A 27,173-nucleotide genomic window follows, 5' to 3' on the forward strand; every position below is an offset into this window, starting at 1 on the left:
GTTGCTTTCCGTCTCCCAAATTTTTGATCCGGACACATATTACTTAAGCACATTATGTACCATATCTGCAGAAATGGTTTTTAAAGATATTTGGGAGGCTCTGGCTATAATTTTTTCAACTGGTGTGAGCTTCTCGGAATTTTGACCTTCAGTGGTTAAGTCAAGTAGCCCGCTGGCTGTTTGTGTGTGTGTGTCGCCTTCAACACCAGGATATCCCACAGAAACATAAGTTCTCTATAGGTTTCAACTCGAAATAATTGCACCAGGCCTCTACGGAGGCCATACACCGTTATTACGTTACTGATGAGTGTGAAGAAGTTACGTCTCACTGCATTGAGTTGAACAAGTGATTACTGGTATTTTGGCCGTGATCGTACAGTGTTCCGAAAGCATGTGAAAGTGAATCCAAGAAAATTGGCTGAATTACGGGTTCCCCTGCAGTTTTATTCATTCAACACACACGTATTTAAATAATTTGTTGAACAACGTTTGCAATAAAAAGACCATAAAATGGTCAACAAATAACTAATAGCACTAGTAATTGTATTCGTAATATTATTTCTGATCACGAAAGCTGAGAATACGGCGGACTGTTCCCACGCTGACCAAATAACACATCAGTATCCTCAGACCATATCACTCGCAGTCATCTCCATAATGGGCTATTGGGCAACGGATTTGCTTTACTGTTATGATTATTGTTATTATTAAAATAATGTTTGTGCTTCATTTATCAAGGCCGTTTTTAACAGCGAAGGGATTCTCCAATTAGAACCTCTATAGGCTCTAGCAAGTCGACCTTCAGCCTCCTCTTCCATTTCCTTTCAGTAAATAACCAGCATTTCGCATACTTGTTTTCCGGCAGCAAGTTCTTATGCTGCATATTGGCTGTTGGTAAAACAGGAGTCATAAAGAGTATGGAGTAAATGATAAAACCATACCAAACCCCATGGTGCAATAACCCCGAAGGGCCATGGCTCACCAAGTGACTGCTTCTCAGCCCTAAGGCCTGAAGATTGCGAGTTGTCGTGTGGTCAGCGTGACGAACCCTCTTGGTCTAAATCGAGGTTGCTATCTCACCGATCTCACCGTCGCTTAACTCCGCATAACATAGGCTGAATATACCTCGAGCTAACCATCAGATCCACATAAAATCTCTAGCCTGTGCGGTAATCGAACCCATGACCCCCTGGTAAGTACCGCGGGGCAGGCAGTAAATTAATTAGCTGCTGTGTCCGTCGTTAGTGTTTGTACATTTGCAACAGTAATGTCATCTATTGGATATGAGTAACAGCAGCAGAGACAGAGCACATGTCATATTAACAATACCCGTCGTGAGCTTACCTCCATGTTAGTTATGTTAGCGTTTTAAGTATTTACCACAGAAATCTATATTCGTGAATATCTCTTTTGATAGCTTGTACGATAAAATAATATCAGATTTGGAAGATTGCAAATTGGTTTACCTATCAGTTTGTTTTGCATACATTTCTATAACATAGATAATATTGGAAATATTTTAGAAGTTTGTCAAAATATAAAAATGAAAATGATATTTTCTACAAATTTAAATATTAGGGATTTTATCGAATAAATGTCGCAGTTTGAGTAAATACCTAAGATTAACTGTTAAAAAATCAAAGTAATTCTCTGTTTGGACTGATCTGAGATATATCCATACCAAAATTAAACTAAATTGATACTGTACTTTCAGCGTGGTTGATCAAGAAAAAAACTACACTATCCCGATGTAAACTAATACAATAATTTTGAACTTATTTCCCAAATAATACATGTTGAATTCAATATTTTGAAATGAAACATAGTCATATGATAGTTCCCTCTAAGAATGTGTGTGAAATTTCCTGAAGTACCACTCAGTAGATTAGAACTGATGTCGTTTCGGATGGTAGACAGACAGACAGATGTGAGTTAATTGTTATACATACAGAATAACTACAGTACTGGTGTTCATTTTTAAATGTATAAGGGAATGCGTTCATTAGGCGTATATATTTGAACGCGAAGGACGTTCAATTTTTATTTCTACTCTTCTAGTGCACACCTATAGTTACGTTACAGCGGGAAGAACCCAGATTAAATCCTGCATTAAGGTCGATGCTTATGAAACTGGTACATATCTATCCAGATGAGTATCTGAGGAATTTATCAATCTAATGAGCTGATTGTACACTGGCAGAGAATTAAATCTCGGCACCAAGAAAGAGTTGTACAAGATAAACGAAATTCGGGAGGCGTGTTTGCACATCTGAACTATGAGAACTATTCATAATTGCACGCTTGTCGAAGAGGAGTGGTACTAGTAGCGCCATTATGACCTTTGAGAGGATGTTCACTTTAAATACGCGTTGTACACTTCGTTAGCGTTATTCGTCAACCGGTGTTGATGTTTTGACGTTATGAGGTAGGTTTCAGTCAAAAATACCTTTAATGAGACGAACAAAGCTGTACCGTCTGCTTACTGATTTTGAACGAGGTCGTGTAATAAGCATACGAGATGGTGGAAGTTCTTTCTGCAATATTGCAGGGATGAATCCACAGTGGATATGTGTTGGAAACAATGGTCATAGGAAGGCTTCTTCTCAAAAAGTCCCGTATGCGGGCACGCATGGGCCACTACGAGAGAGGGAAGTCCTCCATACTCCCAGCATGGCTGTGGTGGATCGTACTTCACTTGAAGCACCCATTACAGCTTCAGTTGGCATCAGAATGACACAGCAAATTGTAAAAAATCGATTACTTGGAGGAGAGCTCCAAGCCAAACGTCCTGTAGCGTTCATACCACTAACTCCGAATCACCGCCATCTGAGCCTTCTGTAGTGATAAGCTACAGCTCATTGGAGGGAGGAGTGGCGATATGTTGAGTTCTCAAATGAGAAGCGACATTCTCGTTGTTATCACAAGAAGCTTGACAGCGAATTTTTTATGTCAGACTGGCGATTGTACCGGTTGTGCTGAAATAGTGATTCCGTGTTGTCTACAACTCTTACCTGTCTCTTGATAAGAAGTATCATATTACTAACATCATAAGAAACAAATATCCAGAAGGGGACGTTCATCTTTATCAGCACGTTCTCTCAACGTATCAGCGAGTAAGTTTTGGTTAATCCAGAGTTTTATAATGCTGTGGCTAGGGATTCTCTGTTGTGAAGCATACTAATTCCTCAACGAAATATTATTGAATTTTCTGAACTGAACCAACATGGTTCGTAAGAGGAGTTTGTACGACAAGTGTACTCTGGTTCATTTAGACGCCATTAATTTACTTTTGTCTCCTCCCAAAAATCCAATGTTGCTACAACCCGGATTGGCATTCGCCTACAAAACGACCACTGCTGCCCGAAGGCCTTCAGACTACGAGGTGATGCATGGTCGGTCGACGAATTGTCTCGGCCGTTATTCTCGGCTTTCTAGGACCGGGATCGCCATGTCATCGTCAGATAGCTCCTAAATCACTCAGGTTGAGTGGACCTCCACCCAGTCCTCAGGTCCAGGTAAAAATGGCTGTCCTTCCCAGAAATCGAGCCCAGGGCCTTTTCGTGACAGGCAGGCATCCTATCTGTAGACCACAGGGCGGGCTTAGTGTTGCTTAGTTATGTGTGAACTGGGCCGAGTATATTGTGCCCACCTCTCCAACCAAAACAACCGTCATCTGAAGTAGACCCTTTATTTGAGTTTGTAGACACACTTTATTCATTCTCAAAATATTCCTCTTTTTGTCTGAAGAACAACTACGAATTTCGATCTTCAATAATTTTATTCCAAAAGTAGCACATGCGAAACGGGAAATGTATTACCAAAACGCTAAATAATAGAAGGAGGAACCAAGTCACAAAGATACTGGCATTAAAAAAACAGAAATATTGCAACTTTTCCTAATGGTTACTGCCGATAAAGAAGGCCTGCCATATCGGCAGTGGAGAATGAGTCAGGCACACGTATGCTCATCTATATTCAATTATCGGTTCTAACTTCAATTTAAAAACGACGGATTAATTGATTTTTAAAAGTGAGGCAAAATCTTTTATAATTATAAAATGACGTGCTTAACATCTGTCATTTCATTCCATCTCTGGAGTCAGAATATCAACCCATGTGTCTCAAAAGTAATGCACACCAGATTATCTTCAATAATCTCAGAACTATGAGAGCAAAAATATAATAAATTTTGTAAAGAGGAGTTCTACCATGTTTGTTCTTATAGCTTTCAAAGTACAGGCAGCATGCTTTGTTGAGTTGTGTTGCATTTTGCCTAGCTTCGCTCATGTGCCTGCGTAAGATGGTATTCCTATATTTTATGCAACCCGCTGTACTGTATACGGTGTGTGTTGCGGGTTAGTGTGTTCTTACTCCTGTGAGAGTACCTCTCCTGCACTACAGGCAGTATGCAATACATAATTGTTTTGCGTTATGCGCAAGCCTGCTCCTGCCATTTCTTCTTGCTAATTTATTTGCAGCTAACAAATGTGCTCGTGCTTCGTTACGGTATTCTACATGGTATACGGATTTCTCCGTAAATTACTATAAAGGAAGTGAGTAAGGTATTAAATTGCATATCTCTTAGCGCTGTCCGAAGAAAACAAAGCAGGGAAGACAACATACGTTGTTTGAGATGTAAGGTAGGCATTGGGAAAGTTTTGATGATAAAGGCAGGCCACATTTCCTACTGTCAATCAAAATAGAGTTCGGGAGTTTCTACTATAACGGCAGGCTCACTTGGCAACTGCAATTCACAGTAGAGATAGAGAGTTTTCATTACAAAGACATGACCCCTTTCCTAATGCCTGTCAAAGTCGAGTTGCATAGATTTGATTATAATTCAGAAATACAGCGCTATCTAACGTACGAACAATAGAGACACGACAATAAATCATAGGACCAAAGTTTTAGATCTCTCCAAATTGAATAGTGATTGTGCTATATGTTTCGTAATACGACTTATCGTATAGTCAGCTCTACCCCGAAACGAAGGTCTGCACCGTCATCAAAATGGATCCATATTTCGATATTTTCCGAGCCCAAAAGTTATACATTTCAACATCTTGGAATTTGTCCTCTAAGAAAAGCGTGTCCAGGTTTCGTAATTAGCACTCGCATACATACGGAGTAATTAAGGAAGAAAATAATACAGTTATAGAAGTTGAAATTTATAGACAATAGAATTATAACTGAGGACAGCCGAATAGGACAAATATATAAATACCAAGGGGATGGATTTGAAAATAAAAAACCCCCTCCATAAATTGTGATGACATGAGTTACGGATATAAGAAGGCAGGAGAAGAAATTTAGGTGCAGGTATTTTTAGGTAAACAGATAATAAGATGACTTAGGTGTTTTAAGCCTAGAGAGGCAATCCAGAAGCAAGAAATTAAAGCGGGAAACAGAAATAGAAAGGAAATAGAGTAAAAATTATGGCAAATATCAGAAAACACATTACGGTGTGAAATAATGGGCTACACTTCGCGGTGCTGTTCAAATAATAAGAGCGCCCTTTAGTGCCTTTCGAGGACGATTTTAACCTCCAACGGTATTCAACCAATATCCCTCTGAATGGCCGATTGACTTCTCCCTTGCTTTCTACCCAAGGGACAAACACGCGTTTACAGGAATGATGACGGAAATGGCAATACGTACTTCTCTCCTGGCAAGCAGTCGGAGACTTTGCCATGGTAACCTGTAGTTTCGTGGTCGGTCTCTCGGTTACTCAGTGCAGAGCATGAGACCCGCTGAAAATTAGTAATTTTCTCCGTCATTTGAATAGTACCGGTAAGTGAAAATATGTACATAACGAAAGTTGTTTATAATGAAGGGACTTTTCACATATTCCACGGATTTTACAGAAAATCAATAGTATAAGAGAAAATGGAAGATAAATGTTCTGGTTTTCCTATCAACCCTGGTGTATTCAAAGATTTTTATTCATGTGCATATCAAAACCTTCTCCAGCATGAGTTTAACCCTTTCAGACCGAGTACGCACAATTGTGCGGGTTCGTATTTTAGTTATCCCTGACCGTATTTGATGTTTTTTCGGCGCTACACCGGACTACAGTGATCGTGCAGGACACGTGGCATGTATTTCAATTGATTTTAGTATGCGCTTGACCGCCAGGGCGAAGGAAGAAGAGTTTAAAAAGCACAGTTGATCGGCGAGATGGCAGGAAGCAGTAGTGCCGAAAGTAAGTATTTATTTACTGCGTTTATATTAATCTAGAAGCTTTACTGAATACCGGAATATATTCAATGAAGTGTGTACATTGGTTAGTGAACGTAAATTTTGAAGCTACACCATCGTACGTGATACAACGAGGTTTTGAATTTTGATACGCACAATTGTGTGGGTCCTGTTTTTAGGATGTTAGTTTTTATTTTGTAAAATAAACTATTAATATGTGTATTGAGCAGCATTTTAGTCAGTTCTTGACGTACAAACAAAAATTCACACCTCCAGTTTTCTTTCAGGTCTGAAACGGATATTCTAAATATGAAGTTTAGTCTAGAATTATCCAGTCGTTTCACTGTAATGGTGGAACAAACAGACAAAGAGAAACGAAAAATAAAAACCACTGAGCTGACTTAAACGGATAAATATCTGAAAAATTGGCAAAGCAAACGAAATTACAGACAGCGGACCCGCTATAACTTTTATTATATAGACTAACTAGTATATGCACACGATTATATTTTTTGTCCGTTCTCCGTGTTGTTCCCAGATTCTAAGGCGCAGAAGTGGGCATTCCTCACCCTGTCAGCAGGTTGTTGTGACGTACTCGCTTCCTCGGTCTATGTTGCCCTGTATTTTCATATTGTTTTATGTTATTGCTGATTTTGATTTGATCTCTTCCTTCCGGTATACAGTAAAAGAAAGCCAAATGTCGGGCTAAATTTCAAGAAATACTGACTGATGTATATAGTCTTTAAAACGTTGCCACCGACCTCGATAGCTGCAGTCGCTTAAGTGCGGCCAGTATCCAGTATTCGGGAGATAGTAGGTTCGAACCCCACTGTCGGCAGCCCTGAAGATGGTTTTCCGTGGTTTCCCATTTTTACACCAGGCAAATGCTGGGACTTTACCTTAATTAAGGCCACGGCCGCTTCCTTCCCACTCCTAGCCCTTCCCTGTCCTATCGTCGCCATAAGACCTATCTGTGTCCGCGCGACGTAAAACAACTAGCAAAAAAAAAAAAACGTTGCCGCAATGATCTCCATAGCAACTCTCATTATAGTGTGCAGATAGTGACCGGCTATTGGAATTTACATTTTATACGACTGCCACTGATATTTTCTTTTTTTCTGGCTGTATGGGAAAAATATATAGAACAAAAGAATGCCGTAAACAATTTTCTTGCAAAACCAACCGTACGAATTCTTATGCTTTAGGGCCCTTCTCAAGCACCTACTCCAGAATTCTTTTAACAAAATATAGCTAAGATTAGACTCGACGTTATTATAAACTGAAATACCAAGTTTTACTAAAATCAACGTATCCATTTTCCATGCTACTGTGACAGACACAGACAAATATTAAACTGAACTTGATACAGGTCATTACAATGACGTGGACGCCATGCCCCGACTCACTCAAAATGATGCAATATAATCGATAAAGGTCGGAAATATAGTATTTTGATAATATTAGCCAAAGGAAAGCCTAAGAAAAGTAAAGTAAAATCATAAAATCATTGTAAACCTAAAATATACACAATCACTTCTTTTTTAACACGTTCATTATATATTCTAACACCAAGACGCCTTCGGCCGTTACTCCGACACAGCTCTCACCCGTTTATGTATTTCAGAATGTGGTGTCATATCTTATATCCTTGTGGGTAGATGCGGTTGATTTCATCCACGATAACCCTGTCTGTCGTACGAGGTGACTGAAGGTGGGCCAGGGGCTCTCACATTATTGTGAGAGTTTGCTGGCAATTACGGTTACCCTAGCTGAGTGTGGCATGACTTCCACTTGTCTATGTCAGGCTCCTCACTTTCGTCTTTCCTATCCGGCCTTTCTTCTTTAAACCTTGTTCTCTTCTGACCCTGCCTGTATTGAGTTTATGATCCCTATGGAGTCTTTAATTTTCAAGATCTTGTGGCCCTTCCTTCTATTTTGCCCATGACTTCATTCTTCGAAGATAAGGTCCCTTTCTATTTTTCCCTCTGTTAGGAGTAAATAAAGAACGGTGGCCTAGTTCAACCTACCTTTAAATCAGTAATCAACACCACTAGTAGTACATTTTCCTGACCTAACAAGAAAGGCCTTTCGTGTTAATAATGGACCAGTACTGTAGAAATGTACTGCAATTTCATCGCAGTCCGCAGTCAAGAAGTCCGTTATCATCACTGTAACGAGGTTGACATCTTCCGTTGCGTTCTTGGCTTCTCTCCTTAAGAGGAATTGTTTAGGCCAATGGCTCTTAACGTTTTCTCTATTTGTAAAATGTCCCCGTAGTAAATTCTAATTACAATTCTAACTACAAGATAATTTTAGGAGGTAACAGCAATGTTATTACAAAATCAATACCATTTTTGTTAACTTTTATTCATGCAGGTATCAACGAAATGACTACAAATGTACCAAATGTCAATTTGACGAAACTATTTAATCAAATTAAAGGACAGAAAAGTAATAATTTTTTGAACAGTACGTAAACGTAACTTTATCTCGTGCTTCTTAAAATTTGAGGTATTTACACTACCTGATAACAAACTGAAGCACCCGGAAGGGAGGAAGGAAATTAAATTAAACTTCAAGTGTTGAGAAGGTAAGTGATATTATTTCAGTGAATGCAAAGTCGAGTCAAATTCACTAAGGCACTTGGCAGTACGAACCCACTCAAAAGTATGACTTCGCACACTCTCCGGCCTGTTTACATGCTCTGTCTGTTTCGGTTGGGAAGGGAGCCACAAAGCCTTCGATCCTCTCTTGAGGCCAGCTGGCCCGGAAATGTTGTAACTGGCTCTTGACATCCTACAGTAGATACTGGCAATGGAATTGAGTTGACGTCCGAGCTGGTCCAAAATTTGTCCTATCGGGGACAGATCTGGGATCTTGCTGTCCATAAGAGTACCTCAACATCACTCAGACAGTACACAGAGACACGTGCCGTTTGTGGACAACCATTGTCCTGTTGAAAAATGGCACTACGATACTGCCGCATCAGGGTGCAGGATATTCGTGACGTACCATTGTGCCGTCAGAATTTCCTCAATCACTGCCAGCCGTGACCTGAAGCCATACCCGAGGGCTTCCTACACCATGATGTCAGGAGTAACACCGCTGTGCCTCTGTGAAACATTGGAAGGATGAGGCCTCTCTCCAAGTCGCCCCCATCCTCGCAGATGACGGTCATTCCATGTAGTGCAGATCCCTATAGTGCATGCGTGGTCAAGGTTACTATAAAACCGTATATATAATACATATATATATCTGTTAAGCAAATCAACGACTTCCTGCATTTACTGTTACCACAATGGACAAAGTAAAGCATATCAGTACACAGAATATTTTATCATATAGAAATATACCGGCAATATGGATTTCTAAGTTACGGAGTTCCGATTGAGATCTCAGGATGTGTACAGATCCACGTATGTTGACGGTAACTATTCATAGCCAGCTCGAACTTCTTCCAGAATTCTAAAAATAAGGGAGGTATTGTGCCACGAGCACCAAAAATTAGGCCAATAATCTCTACTTCATTCAGTTTGTATTTAGTTTTGTAGAACGGTATGGTGGGGGCGTAAATATTCTGCTTTTCAAGGTGGACTTCAGTAGGCTGGCCGATATGGTGCTCGAATCGGATGGTCGGATCGATAATGGAGCCTTTTTTGTTGTTATCTTTAAAGGCAATTACATAAATTCGTCTTGTACTCCTGTCATAACAAACCGTGAACTTCTTCATGTACACGAAAGGTTTTACTGTAGAGTTCTTCTGGAATCAGTAATCTTATCTTGTGGTGACGTGAGTTTCTCAGTACTTCGCGAGGGGCAAGAACCCAGAACGTGAGCCAGTGTTTCTTTCACTCCGACGCATCTGCGAAAGAGGTTTCCGTCCTGAGTTCTATCCGGAATAGTTCGTACGAAGCATTTGATGTCATCTTTATTGCCTCTCGCTATTGGTTAACAAGAAAGTTCTTGGTGATGCCTAATAAAATTGTTTGCCGGTGTGCACTGTGTATACAGCTGTACACCGATCCATTTCTGAGGCAAAGAGCACCAAATTGCCATTTCATGACTTCTTAGTTCTTGACAGATTTTTCATGCATTTGGAATGCCGCTGCCTTTATTGGAGAATCCGTTAATATCTGTAAACGATGCGTCGTTTTGGATGACAGATCACGCATCTTTAAAACATTACTATTGCTGGCTCGGCGAAGGGCGTTGCATGCGCTTATTTTTGTCCGAGAACTTTTAATCTTAAATCAGAATACAGAGCACTATCGGCTGTATCCGTCTGTAACGGCAAAATTTCCTTTAGGGAGCTCTTTAACATTTGGTCAGCGGTTTTCAGGACGCTAACTCGTACTTGTCTTATTTCAGCAGTCTGAAAACTATACACAAGTGTAGGGATGATTGCTTTGTTCAAAACAATGAACTTTTCATCTGCCTTTAACAAAGGTGAGCGCATCTAACTTCTTGAGTAAGATTTTTAAAGAAGAGGTCGCATCAAAGGTCAGTCTTTCGTTGAAAGTGACAACATGATATCGAATTTCTTCACTTTCTTTAATAGTACCCATTTTAAAATCTTCGTGAATATCGACGTCTCCATTTATGAGCTCCTCTTCTGAATACATATGCCCACACATTTGTTGGCATTTGCCTGCAAGCCGATTTCCTGAACAACGTGATAGCAATGCGCGTCAACTCAAGAGCTGCTTCCTTATTTTTGCCAACAATTACTGTGTAATCGGTGAAATCCATTAATACTAAGGGGGGTAATTCTACAGAAACCAATTTGCCATAGTCTTGTTGTAGGTTTTCTTCTCTTACCTTATCTCAGCAAAAATAATCTTTGTCCAGGTTATACAATGCTGGTGATAATGTATAAGTCCTCTTAACAAGTAAATTGGCTTTATTTTACCCTTAGTAGTTTCTGCCTGAGTAGATTTATGATTAGTTTTTTCTGTTTAGATGGAAGTGGCTCAGCAGCCAGAGTTAGATTTAAGTGCTGATGTCCGATGTTCTCGAAGGCTTCTGATATGTCTAAAATAACGTGGTAACATTTTGCGTATCTGTCTTTGCTGCCTGAGAATGAAAGTACACAAGAACCTCTTTAATACGGATCTCCGGTTTATCCGGGTCGAATATAATAAAAAATTATTTTACTTGTAGAGTATTTCTTTTACGGCGTCGACTATTCTTGAATGTATTTTCCGTCAAGGATAGTTAAGGACAGTAACTGGAAGTAATTCGGCCAAGGTCTGTGAAAGTTACTGACCCGGCGTTCGACTGGAATTGAGAATGGAAAACCGTGGGAAACCATTCCCAGGACGACCAAGGTGGGATTCGAACCCACGCTCTTCTGAATGCAACGCACTATTAATTCAGTGATGATGAATTCGAAAATGAAACCGGTGCACCATCAGAAGAAACAATGATTCATGGAGAGTCAACAATGGAGCTGGACAAACTGTGGCCTCTTTAGAATCCTTGACTGAAACCACATCGGCAGAACTGTTGTTAGTAAAATGTCTTCGTGGTCGCGCTGCACGCAAACGCTACACAAATGTAAAACAGAAAAAAACTCACACCTTATTTTCTATAATTATAAAAGGAAGTGTTTGTCTGTCTGTGTGTCTGTGTGTCTGTGAGCGATGCCCATCAAAATCTACAGCACGCAAAGATCTGAAATTTTGAAAATACATAGATGGAATGGGGTCTGAATACACCTCGAAGCCGGAATTTTTATTTTCGCTTTCATTGGTGAGTTATGAACGAAAATCAATAGGAAAACGTGCTTTGGGATATGACAATCCAGCGTGCTGTGACCAAGATTAAATGCATAGAGTCACAGTCGCTAGGCGACGTGCATAAGATAGGTAGAGAACCCAATATTGAAGGAGCCATTTTACGTCCTTGATGTAGGAAGCCGTTTTGGTCTTATATGGTGTGAGGGCATATGACGGTTCTGATAGTGATTCATCCGCCGGATCGGGACGTAAAGTCTTGAGCTATTCGAGAGGAGTGGGCTATGTGCCGGCGCCGGGTTTTATCCTCTTCATTATTACTATCATATATAATGTCATTCATTTCATCGCATTAACTCATCTGATTAGGTTGACATCATGAAAGTCATCCGGTCGTAAAAATTAGCTACGAAGATTCATCTCACTTCATACCCAAACCCCGTAGAGAAAGGGGACAATGGTTGGACACTTATACATTTAGAGGAAACATAAACGACATAAGATAGACGATAATAATAAACAAGGAATAATACATATATCAGTGAGGATGCCATTGTAAGTCCGTGGAATAGAAAGCCATTTTCCTTCAATCCATGATGTCTGTCTGTCTGTCTGTCTGTCTGTCTGTCTGTCTGTCTGTCTGTCTGTCTGTCTGTCTGTCTGTCTGTCTGTCTGTCTGTCTGTCTGTCTGTCTGTCTGTCTGTCTGTCTGTCTGTCTGTGTGCGATGCACAGCCAAATCCACGCCAAACAAAGATCTAAACTTTATGTCATAGGTGGGCACAGGTTTTCACCTAAGATGCATGGCTGTGTCTGATTGTGAGAGCAATTCTTGCACCAAGACATGAAGCTGTCAACGTCATCAACAAGCAACACTCACAAGAATTATCCGGTTTCCTATAAAATTGAAAAGTCTATCGACACGACATGTCATGCAGATGAGGCTGTCAACTACACGACAGAGATTTTGAAATTTGGAGTCACCTGGAGTACCCTCGAACATCTTCCGGTGGAGGATTTTGGCACCGATTATCCTTCCCAGGAATATGAATCCTTCCCGCTGCAATGAACACGGCTCTGAAACTGATGACTAATATTACTGAAGCCACCGTCATGACTGAGCATGCCGCGGGCGAAGTATTCCTCGGACTGTAAGTCCATTGAGTAGGAAGCCATTTTTGGCCCGCGACACGAGGAGCCAACAGCCCGTAATATTCGGAAGTGTTTGTCTGTATGTGTGCGAAGCCCAGTCAAATCTACGACACACAGAGATCTGAAATTGTGACATAGGACAATCGCTTCAAGTTGTAGGACTCCATCTTCGAAAACGGTGCTTTTGCCATTGTCAACTGTACGTGGATTGTACAAGATTTCGAAAGGGAAACACAATACAGTGTACATCTGACCTCCAAATGGAAGGACATTAATATAGTTTATTCCGAAGCTTTAAGGAAGCAATATTTTTGTATAACATGGTCTTTTACATGGTTTTAATATTATTTGTACCATCCATCAATCTTAAGTATTGAGAGTAACAATATAATAAAAATAAAATAATGTATTTCATGCAATTTACGTCAAAAAGATAATATATATAGTGCTTTAATGTGCTTTTAAATAAAGATTTTAGAAACATCTAACGGTTGAATTACTAAACGCGGGCAAAGCCGCGCGCACATGCTAGTAGTGCATAAAATGAGAGTCGTAAATGTAAGAAAAGTGTTCTTATATTTCTTTAAATCGGAAAAAGGTATTACTGTACAAGTTATGTTATTAGATTATATAACGATGGCTTTCTTTAAAAACCTCGTAAGTCCGAATACTCTTCCTATCCATTATATTCCTTAAGACTGGTCACGCCTCCCAGTCCCATATTTATATGCTTTTTTTTGCTAGTGGCTTTACGTCGCACCGACACAGATAGGTCTTATGGCGACGATGGGATAGGAAAGGCCTAGGAGTTGGAAGGAAGCGGCCGTGGCCTTAATTAAGGTACAGCCCCAGTATTTGCCTGGTGTGAAAATGGGAAATCACGGAAAACCATCTTCAGGGCTGCCGATAGTGGGATTCGAACCTACTATCTCCCGGATGCAAGCTCACAGCCGCGCGCCTCTACCCGCACGGCCAACTCGCCCGGTAAACGAGGTTCTTGTGTACTGGCTGGTGTTCGCTGAAAGTTACAAAGGAACGCAAATGCCGATCTAATACCGTTTCAATAACACGTCTAAATACCCAACAGATTGTTACTGGTCTCCAGTTTGAAAGACATTCAAAGTTGCCTTTCTCATGTATCAACACGGTTCTAGCTCACTTTAGACACTGGGGTATTTTGCCTGTTGAAAGCATTCAAGTTGCAATTATTGCTATTGTTTCGCATACCGTGTCGTCTCTGATGACTCGTACTAGGACGCTATCGGGACCAGGAGCGGTATCTACTGTAATTCACGTGTTGCTACGGATATGTCTTCTTTTGTGATTGTGGGACTGTACGTTTCGTCTAGCTCTACACGGTCTGCGTTACTGATTTTGGAGCAGTAATCATGCCTTACACTGGAATTTTCAATAGAAAATAAATCGGAGTAAGTAGCAAAATATCGGAATTAGAAAGATGTTTTTGAAGACTTTTGTGTGGAGCGTGGCATTGTATGGAAGTGAAACATGGACGATAACTAGCTCAGAAAGAAAGAGAATAGAAGCTTTTGAAATGTGGTGTTACAGAAGAATGCTGAAGGTGAGATGGATAGATCGAATCACGAATGAAGAGAGACTGAATCGAATTGGTGAGAGGAGATCGATTTGGCTAAATTTGACGAGAAGAAGAGATAGAATGATAGGACACATCTTAAGACACCCAGGACTTGTTCAGTTGGTTTTTGAAGGAAGTGTAGGTGGCAAGAACGGTAGGGGTAGACCAAGGTATGAATATGACAAACAGATTAGAGCAGATGTAGGATGCAATAGTTACGTAGAAATGAAAAGGTTAGCACAGGATAGGGTGGCGTGGAGAGCTGCATCAAACCAGTCTATGGACTGATGACTCAAACACACAAGTAGCAAAAATTTTGGAAATATCGATGTTGCAAGGTTCAGAATTTGGATGCAGTACCCTACACACGCTTCCCTTCACTGATTATAGAACTGGATCTGAGTGAGCTGATAGTCATATTTGCATTTTCTTTCTTGGCATATTTTCTTGATCGCGCGTCTTGGATTCGAGGACCTGCTACATGTTTTACCTTGATGACCGAGACGTTGTTTCCTCCTAGCTACGTAATATTTTGTAGCAAGGTGTTTTGGACCAGGTAAGAGAAATTCCGACAACTCCCACACGAGTGTATCGAACTCGGAATCATTTCACTGGAGAACTGAGTGAATTTGTTCTTCAATTCCTTTAATTCTGACTGGAAAGTAATCTCTTCTTGAACACGATATTGAGGCTCAATGGGAATAATATAATCTTCTCACTGAGGTACGTGTTGACTGAAGCTGGTTAACAAGATATTCGATGTATTTGTGGATGAGAGCGACTAATGTGAATGTTTACACCTCTTGCTCCTTGAAAATATCCACCACGGTGAGGGCATTGGGCTCTTCGTGCATCGGAATTATCTTCTGGCCTGTTCGCATTATGCTCGTTTTGTTCCTCCTGTACATGTTCACTTTCTGTATCAGAGTCCGAATAATTATATGTGGTGTAAAATTCTCCCTTACGAAGATAATATTCCTGTGGAGTCCGTGGACTTAGTAGGTCGTTCCGTCGGGGCATAGTACTTATTCTCTTTCTGGATTAACCTATCTTTATGTTTCTTCCCCATATGTATAAGTAAGCCTTTTTGAGAAAAGGTTTTATTACAGTGAAGGCATTTATTTCTTGTTTATAAATCGGTCTCCAATCTGAATGAGGACGGTGGTTAAGAGGAGTACCAAAGTTTCATGATATGACAATTCATGGAAGAGAACCATAGCGACCCGATAACAGCTGCATTGAAATCTAGCGCCTAGCAATTGCGGCGGAAGTATTACCAAATGACAGAGAGTTCAGATTGCACTCTTAAAAAGAGAAGGTTGACTAAGTACCACATTATCGCGACCCCCTTCACTTGCCTCTATTCGCAATTACTTGCGTTAAACATAGTATAATGGGTGCACTATTTTCAGTATTTGGGGTTTGCTTGGTAACATGAAATCTGTGACTGACGAAACAAGATCGATTAAAATGCGTACTATCGTTGGTACCAAATCTATTATAATCAAGTACACTGACTGACAGAGCAAATGCAACACCAAGAAGGAGTGGTCAGAACTTTATGCCAATTGCAGGGTAGACTGACGTCACTGAGGTATGCTCATGATGTGAAATGCGCCGCTGTGCTGCGCACGTAGCGAACGATAAATGGGACACGGCGTTGGCAAATGGCCCACTTCGTACCGTGATTTCTCAGCCGACAGTCATTGTAGAACGTGTTGTCATGTGCCACAGGACACGTGTATAGCTAAGAATGCCAGGCCGCCGTCAACGGAGGCATTTCCAGCAGACAGACGACTTTACGAGGGGTATGGTGATCGGGCTGAGAAGGGCAGGTTGGTCGCTTCGTCAAATCGCAGCCGATACCCATAGGGATGTGTCCACGGTGCAGCGCCTGTGGCGAAGATGGTTGGCGCTGGGACATGTGGCACGTGCGAGGGGTCCAGGCGCAGCCCGAGTGACGTCAGCACGCGAGGATCGGCGCATCCGCCGCCAAGCGGTGGCAGCCCCGCACGCCACGTCAACCGCCATTCTTCAGCATTTGCAAGACACCCTGGCTGTTCCAATATCGACCAGAACAATTTCCCGTCGATTGGTTGAAGGAGGCCTGCACTCCCGGCGTCCGCTCAGAAGACTACCATTGACTCCACAGCATAGACGTGCACGCCTGGCATGGTGCCGGGCTAGAGCGACTTGGATGAGGGAATGGCGGAACGTCGTGTTCTCCGATGAGTCACGCTTCTGTTCTGTCAGTGATAGTCACCGCAGACGAGTGTGGCGTCGGCGTGGAGAAAGGTCAAATCCGGCAGTAACTGTGGAGCGCCCTACCGCTAGACAACGCGGCATCATGGTTTGGGGCGCTATTGCGTATGATTCCACGTCACCTCTAGTGCGTATTCAAGGCACGTTAAATGCCCACCGCTACGTGCAGCATGTGCTGCGGCCGGTGGCACTCCCGTACCTTCAGGGGCTGCCCAATGCTCTGTTTCAGCAGGATAATGCCCGCCCACACACTGCTCGCATCTCCCAACAGGCTCTACGAGGTGTACAGATGCTTCCGTGGCCAGCGTACTCTCCGGATTTCTCACCAATCGAACACGTGTGGGATCTCATTGGACGCCGTTTCCAAACTCTGCCCCAGCCTCGTACGGACGACCAACTGTGGCAAATGGTTGACAGAGAATGGAGAACCATCCCTCAGGACACCATCCGCACTCTTATTGACTCTGTACCTCGACGTGTTTCTGCGTGCATCGCCGCTCGCGGTGGTCCTACATCCTACTGAGTCGATGCCGTGCGCATTGTGTAACCTGCATATCGGTTTGAAATAAACATCAATTATTCGTCCGTGCCGTCTCTGTTTTTTCCCCAACTTTCATCCCTTTCGAACCACTCCTCCTTGGTGTTGCATTGTCACTGTCAGTCAGTGTATAATAACTCTGAAAAAGAGCCACGATTCTGTTGGATGACATCATATTGTAAAAGATAAGCTTATATGTAGGTCTATATTAAGTGCTTCATGTATTAATTTGTGCATTTTAAACACCCTTAGGGCAGATAGTAATTGTTCGTTAAAATATTGATAGTAATAATAATATACTATGAAATGAATTGGCGTATGGCTTTTAGTGCCGGGAGTGTCCAAGGACATGTTCGGCTCGCCAGGTGCAGGTCTTTTGATTTGACACCCGTAGGCGACCTACGCGTCGTGATGAGGATGAAATGATGATGAAGACGACACATACATTAGGGACGCAGTCCGCTTGCCAGCGAAATTAACTAATGATGGTTAAAATTTCCGACCCTGCCAGGGATCGAACCCGGGGCCCCTGTGACCAAAGGCCAGCACGCTAACCACTTAGTCATGGAGCCGGACATTATATACGATGTAAATATGTGATACTGACACAACCATTATGTCCGAGATTAATCCCTTGGTAGTTAACAGGTAAGTGAAAGTTTCACACAGGAGTGAATAAACTTTAAATAAATATTATATATACCGGGAGAGGTAGCCGTGCGGTTAGAGGCGCGCGGCTGTCAGTTTGCATCCGGTAAGTAGTGGGTTTGAATCCCACTGTCGGCATCCCTGAAAATGCTTTTCCGTGGTTTCCTATTTTCACGTCATGCAAATGCTGGAGCTGTACCTTAATTAAGGCCAATGCCGCTTCCTTCCAAATCCTAGGTCTTTCCTATCCCATCGTTGCCATAAGACCTATCTATGTCGGTGCGACGTAAAGCCACTAGAAAAAAAAAACATATAAAATGCTCCAGTTACTTGTTTGAGTCGCTTCATTGTTATATAAAACGTATTCTACGCATGACATTTTCATGAAAACGACTTAATATATTTTTATCAAACCATTCGTGTCCTTTACGTTCACACGTGTGTTCAAAACAATGGACGTAATTAATTTTATGTTTTACTACTTATACTATTGCATGTTTTAACTGCCCATGTTGCTTAATCAATTTGACAAATCTCAGGAGTTAACTGAATGGAAATTACAAATTATTAAGTTGAGGACACACATAGGCACAGTGTTTTATTGTATCTCAACTAAAGTGCGGAAGGTACATAGATCTACGCTTTAATTTGAACAATAACCGCTTCTCATACTTGACTTTGATGAAAGCTTCTAAGTTAATTTTAAGGTTGGCAAAGAAATTATATTTGGTAACATAAAGAGAACACCAGAGCGTATATATAGAAGACCCGGAGCTTGAGTTTAACTTGTTTTGACGATTTAGTGTAGAACTGCAAATGAAATAAATAGTGATAATAAACTGAATACATATACAGAAGAAAACATCTTCAGCGCCGAAATACACTTCTTTATTTTGGTATTTAAACTCTTTGGGTGGCTGTGTTATATTACGACAGCTGTCGGCTTCATGAGAATAATACAGTTACGCAAATGTAATCCTGAAAACAACTGAAGCACGATGTTGTAGCAAAGGAGAAGAATTGGTATAAGAACAAGTGCACTTAGGTGTGTTAACTAAAGTGTTTATACGAAATCGGTATTTTGTCGCGAAATAGGGAGGTTGGAGTTCCTGCTATTATTATACGGTATCAGTCACTGAAGCTATGGGGAACACGGAAGGAGTCTCCCCGAAGAATGCTAGATAAGGCATTCGGGCGTTCCCTAGGCAACGGTGGTACACCGGCTGATTCTTCCACAAAGGCACTGCTACACAGCAACAAGCAGATGGTAGCAAGTACTATGTCCACTAACAGTCCTTTAAGGACCAACCGGAACACATGTCGTTCAGACTTGGTAACAAACTCCGCATTTGTCACTTAAATATCGAATCAATACCACCATCAAAGAGTCAGTATCTGTCTCGTCTTATACTGGAGAACAACATGGATTTGATAGCACTACAGGAAACACGCACCAGTGACAGTGAAGATCTCTTCAGAAGAGGAAAAATAGGTGGTTACAATCTTGCTAGGCAACCAATGATGAACGTTAAGGGATTGCAACTTACATCAGATTCCAGTTAACTGATTTTAAAGTTCTTTATGAAGACAGCTCAACAGATATCTTTGGGCTGTCAGTGGAAATCTCAGGCATTACTGTTGTGAACGTCTATAAACCACCAGTAGTCAGTTGGTCCAACTGTTAATTAAAAGTTTTTGATCACCCTGTTTTGTACGACGGCGAATTCAATAGTCACAGCCCAGCATGGGGATACGAATTCGAAGATGACAATGGGTCCAACCAAAATAACTGGACTGAAGCAAACTCTCTACAACTCGTCCACAATGCTAAACATCCTTACATATTTCATTCTGGCAGATGGCAAAAGGATTATTATCCTGACTTGTGCATAGTGTCACAGTCAACTCCTGAGAATCAACACATTGTACAACGAAAGGTCATCAGTTCCTTTCCTCACAGTCAACACAGACCAGTTATTATTCACTAAGGCACTGAGATCCCTCTTGTGTCTTCAGTACCACAACCTCGTTGGAATTTCCGACTAGCAAAGTGGGATAAATTTGCAAATGGGCTTGATAACACTGTACAGTGGATACCACCATTTCCTGAAAATTACAGTAGATTGTTAACGCCATAAAAGCTAATGCTACGAAGTTAATTCCACAGGGATATCGTAAGACGTATATACCAGGATGGTCAGAAGAATGTAATCAGCTCTACACCGAATATCAGAACTCTCCTAATAAAACGACAGCTGATGAGTTGCTAAGGGCTCTAAATAAATCTAGGAGAGAGTAGTGGCACAGAACTACAGCAGAGATGGTCTTCACACACTCTAGTCGTAAAGCTTGGAACCTCATAAGAACACTTGGTAGTGACCCTACCATGAAACGCAGAAGTTATCCAATGAACTCAACACCATTGCCTCCAGACTGACACAAATCTCTAGAGCGAAGATTGGTAAGGTACACGTAAGGAGTGTTAAGAAGCAACTAAAAACGAGAAGATCACAGTTGACATACCATCCGGAATATTCCTGTGACTTAAGTACTGAAGAACTGAACAAGGCTCTATCCAAGATAAAGATAAGTAAAGCTGCTGGTCTGGATGAAATCTATCCTGAGCTTATGAAGGCTATAGGCCCTGGTACAAAACATTGGCTAGTCAACTTCTTCAATGAAATTCTACGAACTGGTAAATAACCTAAGTTGTTAAAACAAGCCAAAGTAATTACAGTCTTGAAACCAGGAAAGGAAGGAACTGATGTTTCACATTATCGAATGATTTCACTCATTAGCTTAATCTACAAGATGCTCGAAAGAATGATACTTAACCGTATCCAGAAAGGAACAGAAAGAGTCATTCCATTTGAACAAGGTTTTTCAGAAAGAAACGTAGTTGTTGTGATCAGGTGTTAACACTGACAACACAGATTGAAGCAGGATTCCAGAAAAGACTGAAGGCTGCTGCAGCTTTTGTCGACCTTACATCAGCCTATGACACGGGCTGGAGAGAAGGACTATTGCTCAAGTTTGTTCAAGTCATCCATTGTCAGAAGATAGAATGCTTACTAAAAAACATGTTACCCAACCGTCGACTTGCTGTATTTCTGAACGGTGAAAGAAGCAGGTGGAGATCTCTAAATAATGGTTTACCCCAAGGGTCAGTATTATCTCTCATTCTATTCAATCTTTACATCCATGACCTGCCGAGAACAACTTCAAAAAAGATACAGTTTGCAGACGATCTAGCTTTAACTACTCAGAGTACGGATTTCGCACACTGTGAGGATGTACTTACAGAGGATCTAGCTACCATGTGTGACTATTTTCACAAATGGAGAGTCCAGCCAAATCCTACTAAAACGGAAGTAAACAGCATTCCACTTGCATAACATGGAAGCTAATCGGATGCTACATGTGGCTTTTAAACGGAACATAAGTCACCCACAACTTCTTCCCAAAATATCTGGGTGTCACACTGGATCGCTACTTGTCATACAAACAGCATTGCTTGAATCTATCAAAGAAGCTGAGTACAGGAGTAAATCTGCTGCATAAACTAGCGGGAAGCAACTGGGGTGCAGATGCAAACGCTCTTCGCACTGCTTCACTCTCTCTAGCATACTCGGCTCGTGAGTACTGAGCTCCTGTGTGCGAAAACAGCGTACATTCGAGCTAGATTGATGTACAGCTCAATGAAACCATGAGAGTTGTTACTGGTACAGTGAGGTCCACTCCTACACAGTGACGGTCTGTTTTAGCAAACATTGCTCCTCCAGATCTGAGGAGAAAATCAGCGAAAGTACAGTTGCTCAAGAATACCTTTGTACACAGGAAATCACTCTTGTTCAATGCCTTACGAGATCCACCTGTGATGAGGTTAAAATCCGGGATCCACTCTGTACTGATCTACACTGAACAATTCAGTGTAACAGCAGAATGGAGACAGCGATGAGAAAAAAGTCCACTCCCCAACGCCTTTCCGATTAAAGACCTAACGATGAAAGTGCCAGGTTTCGATCTTTCTTCCTCGACATGAGTGGTCAAAACTCAACCGTTTCAGAACAGGCCAAGGCAGGTGCCGATATATGATGAGAAAGTGGGGATATTGCGAAATTGCTGCGAGTGAGTGTGGTGCTGAGAAGCAGACATTGCTTCATGTTACATGTAACAAGCTTTAAGAGCTTCATTTCAAGTAATACTAATCCCATGTTGACTATAATCAAGTAGTGAATATTTAAGATAAACTTAAATAGGGGTATATTATAACTAAGTGGTCCACCTATTCAATACAATATATAATTTATTATATGTAGTACATGTTTCGTCCCTTAAGGGACATCAGCAGCAATAATAAGTTAACATTAATATATCAGAATACAAAATACGACATTTAAATGTCGTACCATATATCAATATTTTAATGTGTCTTTCCAATTTTCATATCATCTATTTTGTATTCTGATATATTAATGTTGATTTATTGTAACTGATGATGTCCCTTAGGGGACGAAACACTTACTAAATATAATAAATTATATATTGTAATGAATAGGCGGACCACTTAGTTATAATAGTTTACCTTAAATATTCACTACTTGCTTCATGTTGTTAAGAGCTGTCCACTGTCAGCATTTAAGGACGGTTTACGGGCTCTGCATGAAATGACATCACGTGCAGTGGACTGGTTGTCGAAGCTGGACATTCTAGTTTAATTACTTATATATTTTAATTCATATGTTCATTGTATATTTTTACACGTTATGCTTGTAAATGCCTTAGGATAATAATAATAATAATAATAATAATAATAATAATAATAATAATAAAAATAATAAAAGTAATAATAATAACAATAATTCCGGAGCTATGGGCTAAAGAGTCGTTACTGTGCCTGCGAAACATATTGGGCATTGATTTTTTGGAGTTATCTTTTGTGTAGGATTCCGAAGACCCTCATAAAACACACGGTATATGCTTACATGGCGTTAAAGAATTTTACATCTGAATGTACATCCAGGAGTAATTCTGTATACTGCGACAGTTTGGAAACACGAAACCACAGAGATGGGTATCCTGAGATGATCCTCCCCATCAACACCCTCTTCCTGTGGTTAGAAATAATGGCCTGTAAAATAGCAGTGAAACATGTCGTTGGAGGAAACGTCGATCAGACAACGTCAACACCATTGTGTACACAGGCCACCAAAGTGATTTATGGCATGCGCCTCGCGTGTGGCCCGTAACGCACGTAAAGCACCTGCTTTCTTGGCCATTCTGCTTCTCTTCCCAAACAGTTTTCTTTATTTCGCACCACGCGGTGTATGTTATTTATGTCCGACGATAATTCCATAACAGAATACATTTCTTCAACGAATAAAATGCTATAATAGGTTCTTCGCGGCATTCAAAGGCTCTATGAATTGTATTTGACTTGAATAATACATCTAAAGCCTTCATAATGCCTTTAAGGCTAGCCAACACTCCCTATCTTAAAAACCAAACCAAACCCCATGGCACTACAGCCCTTCGAGGGCCTTGGCCTACCAAGCGACCGCTGCTCAGCCCGAAGGCCTGCAGATTACGAGGTGTCGTGTGGTCAGCACGACGAATCCTCTCGGCCGTTTTTCTTGGCTTTCTAGACCGGGGCCGCTATATTACCGTCAGATAGCTCCTCAATTCTAATCATGTAGGCTGAGTGGACCTCGAACCAGCCCTCAGGTCCAGGTAAAAATCCCTGACCTGGCCGGGAATCGAACCCGGAGCCTCCAGGTAAGAGGCAGCCACGCTACCCCTACACCACGGGGCCGGCACTCCCTATCTTAGCAATGTTAAATTCAGCGACTTTGGTGCATTTTTTATTAAAAATTATTCGTCCTACAACTCTATTTCTTTTACACTTTGTGAAGTGAATATCAATTAATGTTTTTAACGCAGCGTTCATTTAGTAAAATGGTCATGTCAAGTACATGTAGTATATGTCAAAGAGAACAAAAATAGCCGGCTGGACATCAGTGGGAACCTTAGATCCCAACCAAAAGAACAAAAATTGTTAAGCCAATTAATAGGTATATCGCCAAACGTGAAATTGTAAGGCTGTAGGTTCGGTTCCCACCAGTGATGGGTTTGTCATTTCCATTCTGTACTTAACACCTCTTTGGAATGTACTATATCGTAGGCCTACAAGACGAATTAATGACGAATTTGATGTACAATGCGATCGCGAAATCTAAAATATTGAATTCACATGTTTTGTTTTTTTCAGGCAAACGAGTAGGACGCCTTGTACGTTTAAATCCTCAGCACGAAGACTGGTTGGAACACAAACAGTTTTACCATCTGGTGGTCACTACTGAAAAGCTAACCAGAAACCTCAAGAGTAAATATCCCATTACTGTTCGTACTAACCCCAAGAGCCAGATTTCCAGACAATTATCGCAGTGAGTAACCATGTCAATAAAATAATAATAATAATAATAATAATAATAATAATAATAATAATAATAAAACCCTGCGAAAGAAACAAACGTGTTCTAGTTCATACCAGCAGATATAGAACTCTGTAAACACTACATTGTACCAAACATCCTGATGCTTTTCGTTCTGCAAAATCTTCTTTATTTCTCTCGTAGGTAGGAAGAAGAGAGAAAGAAATGGAGTTAGAAATGGCTGCGGAAGTAAGGAGAAATTGAAGGAACTTACTTGGAAATTGAATCTAGCAAAGAAGGATAACATGATGGCAAGCATAATTGGTGGCCGTACTAATTTTAGTGAAAAATGGAAGAGTATGTATAGGTGCTTTAAGGCAGAAACCGTTTCCAAGAAGGACATTCCAGGGCATTTAGCCAGCAGTATGTAAAGATTGTTGGCTACAAGGATAATGTCCAGATAGAGGAGGTGACTAATACTAAAGAAGTATTAAAATTTACATATGACAGCAATGACATTTACAGTAAGATACAGATGATGTTATTCTGTACAGAGTAATAAATAAGTTACAAGATTGTGAGCAACTGCAAAATGACCTCGATAATGCTGTGAGATGGACAGTAGGATAAAAGTCAGGTTGTGAGTTTCACAAATAGGAAAAGTCCTCTGTTTTAATTACTCCGTTGATGGGGTGAAAGTTCCCTTTGGGGATCATTGTAAATACCTAGGTATTAATATAAGGAAAGATCTTCAATCGGGTAATCACATAAATGGAATAATTGTAAATAAAGGGTACAGGTCTCTGCACATGGTTATGGGAGTATTTAGGGGTTGTAGTAAGGATGTAAAGGAGAGAGCATATTTGCCTCTGGTGAGACTCCAACTAGAGTATGGTTCCAGTGTATGGGACCCTTACCAGGATTACTTGATTCAGGAATTGGAAAAATCCAAAGAAAAGAAGCTCGATTTGTTCTGGGCGATTTCCGACAAAAGAGTAGCGTTACAAAAATGTTGCAAAGTTTGGGCTGGGAAGACTTGGGAGAAAGGAGACGAGCTGCTCAACTAAGTGGTATATTCCGAGCTGTCAGTGGAGAGATGGCGTGGGAGGACATCAGTAGACGAATAAGTTTGGATGGTGTCTTTAAGAGGAGGAAAGATCACAATATGAAGATAAAGTTGGAATTCTATCAACATGACCTAGAGTTAAGTATTGAAGACAACGTTCAGGCTTCTATTTCATTAAACTATGAAACTGGTTACTACCATATATACTTCCTTCCCAATATTCTGGTCTCAGTTAACTACTAGGACGTACCAGCACGGAAACCAAATTTATACAGGTCGTCAGAAAGACTTTTCATAACACTGAGTTCACCGGGCTGTTGACCGAGTTGTTACATGCTTTTTAAATGAATCAATAACACCAAATGTCATTGTTTTAAAGTTAGCCGGTATGAGCCAAGTACGCATCCGAAAGTTAGGAAAATGTCTAGTAACAACATACGGGTATCGCTTTAAACGTCTTCTAGGTTAGTTTATAAATGTAAATCCACCGCATTTTTCTCTATATTCTCAAATTAATTTTTCTTTGTCCAAGAACATACTTAGTTAGTAAGTTTATATGAGTGTAATTTTCGTCACGCGAGTGTGTTTTGACTGCTTATTGTCACAGCAATCACAGTTGTCACAGCACTGTGTGGCTAAATAATTAGTCGCTATTCATCTAGGCTCACTGTGTGAATAGAAGTCAAATATATTTGGAAAACGTGTCCATGTATTTAGTCACCAACCACCCACATAAGAAGGGCGTGAAAGAATATGAGCGTTAAGGGTCTAGAAAGCAGATTCATGTTTCAATGCTTTATATTAACTTTCCGCTCTGTGAACGACAACCATTCTTTAATCAATAAGTCAGTATTGATCTGCATTTAGGGCAGTTGTCCAGGTGGCAGACTCCTTATCAATTATTTACCCAATCTTTTCGTAAATGATTTCAAAGAAGGTAGGAATCTATTGTACATATCCTTGGTAAATTATTCCAACCCGCAATTCCTCTTGTTATAAACGGCTATTTGCCCAAATTAGTCCTCTTGAATTTCAACGTTATCCTTATATTATCATCTTTTCTATTTCTAAAACTCCACTCAAGTGTATTCGTCTAACTGTCATTCCAAACTATCTCTCCAGAGACAGTTGAGAACATTCCGCAGTTCGTCTCCTTACTCAAACGTCTTCCCATCACAAAGTTTTCATCGTTTTCGTAACACTGCTCCTTTGTCTGAAATCACCCGGATCAAATCACACTGCCTTCCTTTCGATCTTTTCCAGTTCTCGGATCAATGCTGATGTGGTTCCCGTACACTGGAAACATATTGTAATTGGCATCTTACCAGTGACTTATACGCCTTTTCATTTACATCTTTACTAGAACCTTAAATGGCACCATAATCTCCTGAAGTTGTCTGTAACCTTTATTACAAGCTTTAGGACTTAGTTTGTGAGATAAAAACTCCTTCTTCTAAGAAACGGGTACTGTTATTTCATATGCAAAGTTACGGTTGAGAAAAGAGAGTCGGAGAGAAAATATAGAAGAAAGGCAGTTTATATGGTAAATTA

Source organism: Anabrus simplex, chromosome 1 (genome assembly GCF_040414725.1).
Source record: "Anabrus simplex isolate iqAnaSimp1 chromosome 1, ASM4041472v1, whole genome shotgun sequence".
Classification (NCBI taxonomy): domain Eukaryota; kingdom Metazoa; phylum Arthropoda; class Insecta; order Orthoptera; family Tettigoniidae; genus Anabrus; species Anabrus simplex.